Source organism: Cherax quadricarinatus, chromosome 45 (genome assembly GCF_038502225.1).
Source record: "Cherax quadricarinatus isolate ZL_2023a chromosome 45, ASM3850222v1, whole genome shotgun sequence".
In the NCBI taxonomy this organism is placed as follows: domain Eukaryota; kingdom Metazoa; phylum Arthropoda; class Malacostraca; order Decapoda; family Parastacidae; genus Cherax; species Cherax quadricarinatus.
The window spans coordinates 11,108,921-11,116,757 of record NC_091336.1 but is presented as its reverse complement, the minus strand read 5'-3'; positions in this window follow the sequence as shown (position 1 = coordinate 11,116,757).

Here is a 7,837-nt window from a genome sequence, read left to right as displayed (position 1 = left end):
AATGTTTTCATGTATCTCAAACAAAAGTTCAGCATATACTTTTATCCATTCAAGAATGTTGTAATTGACGAGTCTTTGATTTTGTTCAAAGGTAGACTGTCATTCAAGCAGTATATACCGAGCAAGAGGAAACACTTTGGTATAAAACTGTTTGTACTCTGTGACTGTGACAGTGGCCTGGTGTTGGATATTGTTGTATACACGGGAAGTAAAACATTGAAAGATACCAAGATGTTATTGGGTATCTCAGGTGACGTAGTGAGAAACATGATGGCACCTTATCTTGGTAAGGGGCATACATTATATACCGATAACTGGTACACAAGCCCATTACTCAGTGATTTCATGCGAGTGAACAAGACAGATGTGTGTGGCACAGTGCGTTCTAATCGTAAACATATGCCCAGGCTCAACACAGGTGCTCGTGGTGATGACGTGCAGGTGTTTACTGCCAATGACATCATGGCATTACGGTGGCATGACAAATGAGATGTCACATTGTTGACAACCATTCACCGTAATGAAATGCAAGACAGTGGCAAAGTTGATCGAGTGACTAATGAACGTATTCGAAAACCAGTGACAGTGATTGATTATACACAAAACATGCGCTTGGTTGACAAATGTGACATGCAGATTGGTTTTGTTGACTGTGTTCGTAAGAGTTACAAGTGGTACATGAAACTTTTCTTCCATCTCATGGACATTTCAATGCTCAATGCATATAATATGTACCAAATAAAGACTGGCAACAGACCACCGTATGGTGAATTTTGTTTGTCTGTTGTCAGACAACTCATAATGAAGTACCAGGTAAGAACACCTGCTATACAACAAGGTCCTCGAATTACTCAGGATATACCCAAGCGTTTGAGGAGGGAAGGTGATCATTTCATAATACAGCTTCCTTCAACTCAGAAGAAATTTGCTCAGAAGAGATGCATCGTCTGTGCACAAACAAAACGACGGCAACAAAGACGCAAAGACACTCGGTTTATGTGTGAAGAATGTAAGGTGCCTCTGTGCATGGTGCCTTGTTTCAAGGAGTTCCACAAGCTCCAGCAGTTCTAAAACCATGTCCAGTGATTGTAAATATGTAAATATATGATAGAACATTAGTATTATACAAGATTTGTGCATGTTTATTGTAATAAACAACAGTGGTAAACAATAATATGATAATAACTTTAGTGCGGTTATTGTGTTCAATACAGTGAGTTTATATATATACATTATATACAGTATTGGTCTCTCAGGCCCCAAATGTTAGTAGGAAAAGAAAAAAATTGGAAAAGAAAAGAAAAAACTATAAAAACTGCTAAATAATGTAATGCGCGTATGTGGAATTCGTCGATGTTGCCGCCACCACATCATTTTGGACAAACTTCTTGGCACTGTATCTCGGTAAGTACTGATCAGAAATTTTTTTTTTGTCTTATTACCTTCACAAAAATATGCTCTTTAATTCTGTAAGAAAAAATAACTTTTTTTTTTTTGTTTTTCAAAATTTCTTGGACACTGGAACACCACTTCAGATTTTGGCCTTGGACCCTGAAGGGGTTTAATGACAATGTTGTGGCCCATTTTAGACAAATCGTAAAGGAACGGGAGGTACAGAGCTCTATGGACATATGTTGTGCGACAGAGGTCCAGTGACTCTCAAGATGGTCCAAGTGGCATTAAAAGAAGAAGGGAAGTAAACCCGGAAAAGGACTTGACACCTCAAGTCCTTATGGAAGGGGATTCCCCTTCTAAACACTAACACCATCCACACTCTCCCCTCCCATCAATCATCACCAGATCTTTAATAAAGGTAAGTGTCATGTAATTGTACATGTCTTCTTCAGTTTGTGTGTATTAAAATTAATATTTCATGTGGTAAAATTTTTTTTTCAATACTTTGGGGTGTCAGGAAGGGATTAATTTGATTTTCATTATTTCTTATGGGGAAAATTAACTCGACTAATGATAATTTCGACTAACGATGAGCTCTCAGGAATGGATTAATATCTCATAAACATGCAAGTTTTCAGGTACGTCTTGCTATTTCTACTTACACTTAGGTCACACTACGCATACATGTACAAGCATATGTATACACACCCCTCTGGGTTTTCTTCTATTTTCTTTCTAGTTCTTGTTCTTGTTTATTTCCTCTTATCTCCATGGGGAAGTGGAACAGAATTCTTCCTCCGTAAGCCATGCATGTCGTAAGAGGCAACTAAAATGCCGGGAGCAAGGGGCTAGTATAACCCCATCTCCGATATATATTACTAAATGTAAAAGGAGAAACTTTCATTTTTTTCTTTTGGGTCACCCTGCCTCAGTGGGATATGGCCGATGTTTTGCAAGAAAGATATATACTATATGCATTATATGAACGTATATATGTAGGATTGCTGGTTTTCTTTTTCTGTCTCATAAACACGCTAGATAACAGGGATATCTTGCTACTCCTACTTACACTTTGGTCACACTTCACAGACACGCACATGCATATATATATATACATACATCTAGGTTTTTCTCCTTATTCTAAATAGCTCTTGTTCTTTTTTATTTCTTCTATTGTCCATGGGGAAGTGGAAAAGAATCTTTCCTCCGTAAACCATGCGTGTCGTATGAGGCGACTAAAATGCCGGGAGCAATGGGCTAGTAACCCCTTCTCCTGTATACATTTACTAAAAAAGAGAAGAAGAAAAACTTTATAAAACTGGGTTGTTTAAATGTGCGTGGATGTAGTGCGGATGACAAGAAACAGATGATTGCTGATGTTATGAATGAAAAGAAGTTGGATGTCCTGGCTCTAAGTGAAACAAAGCTGAAGGGGGTAGGAGAGTTTCAGTGGGGGGAAATAAATGGGATTAAATCTGGAGTATCTGAGAGAGTTAGAGCAAAGGAAGGGGTAGCAGTAATGTTAAATGATCAGTTATGGAAGGAGAAAAGAGAATATGAATGTGTAAATTCGAGAATTATGTGGATTAAAGTAAAGGTTGGATGCGAGAAGTGGGTCATAATAAGCGTGTATGCACCTGGAGAAGAGAGGAATGCAGAGGAGAGAGAGAGATTTTGGGAGATGTTAAGTGAATGTATAGGAGCCTTTGAACCAAGTGAGAGAGTAATTGTGGTAGGGGACCTGAATGCTAAAGTAGGAGAAACTTTTAGAGAGGGTGTGGTAGGTAAGTTTGGGGTGCCAGGTGTAAATGATAATGGGAGCCCTTTGATTGAACTTTGTATAGAAAGGGGTTTAGTTATAGGTAATACATATTTTAAGAAAAAGAGGATAAATAAGTATACACGATATGATGTAGGGCGAAATGACAGTAGTTTGTTGGATTATGTATTAGTAGATAAAAGACTGTTGAGTAGACTTCAGGATGTACATGTTTATCGAGGGGCCACAGATATATCAGATCACTTTCTAGTTGTAGCTACACTGAGAGTAAAAGGTAGATGGGATACAAGGAGAATAGAAGCATCAGGGAAGAGAGAGGTGAAGGTTTATAAACTAAAAGAGGAGGCAGTTAGGGTAAGATATAAACAGCTATTGGAGGATAGATGGGCTAATGAGAGCATAGGCAATGGGGTCGAAGAGGAATGGGGTAGGTTTAAAAATGTAGTGTTAGAGTGTTCAGCAGAAGTTTGTGGTTACAGGAAAGTGGGTGCAGGAGGGAAGAGGAGCGATTGGTGGAATGATGATGTAAAGAGAGTAGTAAGGGAGAAAAAGTTAGCATATGAGAAGTTTTTACAAAGTAGAAGTGATGCAAGGAGGGAAGAGTATATGGAGAAAAAGAGAGAGGTTAAGAGAGTGGTGAAGCAATGTAAAAAGAGAGCAAATGAGAGAGTGGGTGAGCTGTTATCAACAAATTTTGTTGAAAATAAGAAAAAGTTTTGGAGTGAGATTAACAAGTTAAGGAAGCCTAGAGAACAAATGGATTTGTCAGTTAAAAATAGGAGAGGAGAGTTATTAAATGGAGAGTTAGAGGTATTGGGAAGATGGAGGGAATATTTTGAGGAATTGTTAAATGTTGATGAAGATAGGGAAGCTGTGATTTCGTGTATAGGGCAAGGAGGAATAACATCTTGTAGGAGTGAGGAAGAGCCAGTTGTGAGTGTGGGGGAAGTTCGTGAGGCAGTAGGTAAAATGAAAGGGGGTAAGGCAGCCGGGATTGATGGGATAAAGATAGAAATGTTAAAAGCAGGTGGGGATATAGTTTTGGAGTGGTTGGTGCAATTATTTAATAAATGTATGGAAGAGGGTAAGGTACCTAGGGATTGGCAGAGAGCATGCATAGTTCCTTTGTATAAAGGCAAAGGGGATAAAAGAGAGTGCAAAAATTATACTGGGATAAGTCTGTTGAGTGTACCTGGTAAAGTGTATGGTAGAGTTATAATTGAAAGAATTAAGAGTAAGACGGAGAATAGGATAGCAGATGAACAAGGAGGCTTTAGGAAAGGTAGGGGGTGTGTGGACCAGGTGTTTACAGTGAAACATATAAGTGAACAGTATTTAGATAAGGCTAAAGAGGTCTTTGTGGCATTTATGGATTTGGAAAAGGCGTATGACAGGGTGGATAGGGGGGCAATGTGGCAGATGTTGCAAGTGTATGGTGTAGGAGGTAGGTTACTGAAAGCAGTGAAGAGTTTTTACGAGGATAGTGAGGCTCAAGTTAGAGTATGTAGAAAAGAGGGAAATTTTTTCCCAGTAAAAGTAGGCCTTAGACAAGGATGTGTGATGTCACCGTGGTTGTTTAATATATTTATAGATGGGGTTGTAAGAGAAGTAAATGCGAGGGTCTTGGCAAGAGGCGTGGAGTTAAAAGATAAAGAATCACACACAGGGTGGGAGTTGTCACAGCTGCTCTTTGCTGATGACACTGTGCTCTTGGGAGATTCTGAAGAGAAGCTGCAGAGATTGGTGGATGAATTTGGTAGGGTGTGCAAAAGAAGAAAATTAAAGGTGAATACAGGAAAGAGTAAGGTTATGAGGATAACAAAAAGATTAGGTGATGAAAGATTGAATATCAGATTGGAGGGAGAGAGTATGGAGGAGGTGAACGTATTCAGATATTTGGGAGTGGACGTGTCAGCGGATGGGTCTATGAAAGATGAGGTGAATCATAGAATTGATGAGGGAAAAAGAGTGAGTGGTGCACTTAGGAGTCTGTGGAGACAGAGAACTTTGTCCTTGGAGGCAAAGAGGGGAATGTATGAGAGTATAGTTTTACCAACGCTCTTATATGGGTGTGAAGCATGGGTGATGAATGTTGCAGCGAGGAGAAGGCTGGAGGCAGTGGAGATGTCATGTCTGAGGGCAATGTGTGGTGTGAATATAATGCAGAGAATTCGTAGTTTGGAAGTTAGGAGGAGGTGCGGGATTACCAAAACTGTTGTCCAGAGGGCTGAGGAAGGGTTGTTGAGGTGGTTCGGACATGTAGAGAGAATGGAGCGAAACAGAATAACTTCAAGAGTGTATCAGTCTGTAGTGGAAGGAAGGCGGGGTAGGGGTCGGCCTAGGAAGGGTTGGAGGGAGGGGGTAAAGGAGGTTTTGTGTGCGAGGGGCTTGGACTTCCAGCAGGCATGCGTGAGCGTGTTTGATAGGAGTGAATGGAGACAAATGGTTTTTAATACTTGACGTGCTGTTGGAGTGTGAGCAAAGTAACATTTATGAAGGGATTCAGGGAAACCGGCAGGCCGGACTTGAGTCCTGGAGATGGGAAGTACAGTGCCTGCACTCTGAAGGAGGGGTGTTAATGTTGCAGTTTAAAAACTGTAGTGTAAAGCACCCTTCTGGCAAGACAGTGATGGAGTGAATGATGGTGAAAGTTTTTCTTTTTCGGGCCACCCTGCCTTGGTGGGAATCGGCCAGTGTGATAATAATAAAAAAAAAAAAAAAATATATGTATGTGTATATACATGTATATTCTTTCTTTCTTTCAACAAACCGGCCGTATCCCACCGAGGCAGGGTGGCCCAAAAAGAAAAACAAAAGGTTCTCTTTTTAAGATTAGTAACTTATACAGAAGAAGGGGTTACCAGTCCCTTGCTTCTGGCATTTTAGTCACCTCTTACAACATGCATGGCATATGGAAGAAGAATTCTGTTCCACTTCCCCATGGAGATAAGAGGAAATAAACAAGAACAAGAATTAGTAAGAAAATAGAAGAAAACCCAGAGGGGTGTGTATATATATATGCTTGTACATGTATGTGTAGTGTGACCTAAGTGTAAGTAGAGGTAGCAAGATGTACCTGAAATCGTGCATGTTTATGAGACAGAGAAAAGACACCGGTACCTCGAGTTTCAAACAGCTCCCAACTCGAACAATTACGTAAGTGTATTTTTGTAAGTGCTTTTGCAAGTGTATTTTTAGGGGGATGAGACGGACTTGTCTAATTTACACAATTCCTTATGGGAACAAATTCGTTCAGTATCTGCACTCGAACAGCCTTCTGGAACGAATTAAGTTCATAACTCGAGGTACCACTGTACAGGCTTCCTTCCGTTTTACACTCACTTGGCACAACAGTAGTACCTCCCTGGGCGGTTGCTGTTTACCAACCTACTACCTAGAATATATGTATATACATATACAGTGGACCCCCGCATAACGATCACCTCCCAATGCGACCAATTATGTAAGTGTATTTATGTAAGTGCGTTTGTACGTGTATGTTTGGGGGTCTGATATGGACTAATATACTTCACAATATTCCTTATGGGAACAAATTCGGTCAGTACTGGCACCTGAACATACTTCTGGAATGAAAAAATATCGTTAACCGGGGGTCCACTGTATATGTATGTATGCATATCTTTCTTTCTTTCAACATACCCCACCGTGAGGTGGGGTGGCCCAAAAAGAAAAATGAAAGCTTCTCTTTTTAAATTTAGTAATATATACAGGAGAAGGGGTTACTAGCCCTTTGCTCCTGGCATTTTAGTCGCCTCTTACAACACGCATAGCTTACGGAGGAAGAATTCTGTTCCACTTCCCCATGGAGATAAAGGAAATAAACAAGAACTAGTAAGAAAATAGAAGAAAACCCAGAGGGGTGTGTATATATATGCTTGTACATGTATGTGTAGTGTGACCTAAGTGTAAGTACAAGTAGCAAGACGTACCTGAAACCTTGCATGTTCATGAGACAGAAAAATGGACACCAGCAATCCTACCATCATGTAAAACAATTACAGGCTTTCATTTTACACTCACTTGGCAGGACGGTAGTACCTCCCTGGGTGGTTGCTGTCTACCAGCCTACTACCTAGAATATATGTATACATGTATATATGTATACATATATATGTATGTCCTGCCAAGTGAATGTAAAACTGAAGCCTGTAACTGTTTTACACGATGGTAGGATTGCTGGTGTCTTTTTTTTTCTGTCTCATACACATGCAAGATTTCAGGTATGTCTTGCTACTTCTACTTACACTTAGGTCACACTACACATACATGTACAAGCATATATATACACACCCCTTTGGGTTTTCTTCTATTTTCTTTCTAGTTCTTGTTCTTGTTTATTTCCTCTTACCTCCATGGGGAAGTGGAACAGAATTCTTCCTCCGTAAGCCATGCGTGTTGTAAGAGGCGACTAAAATGCCGGGAGCAAGGGGCTAGTAACCTCTTCTCCTGTATATATTACTAAATGCAAAAGGAGAAACTTTTGTTTTTCCTTTTGGGCCACCCCGCCTTGGTGGGATACAGCCGGTGTGTTGAAAGAAGAAGAAAGAAAATATATGTATGTATGCATATATGTATATATGTACAGTATACATATATATATATATATATATATATATATATATATATATATATATATATATA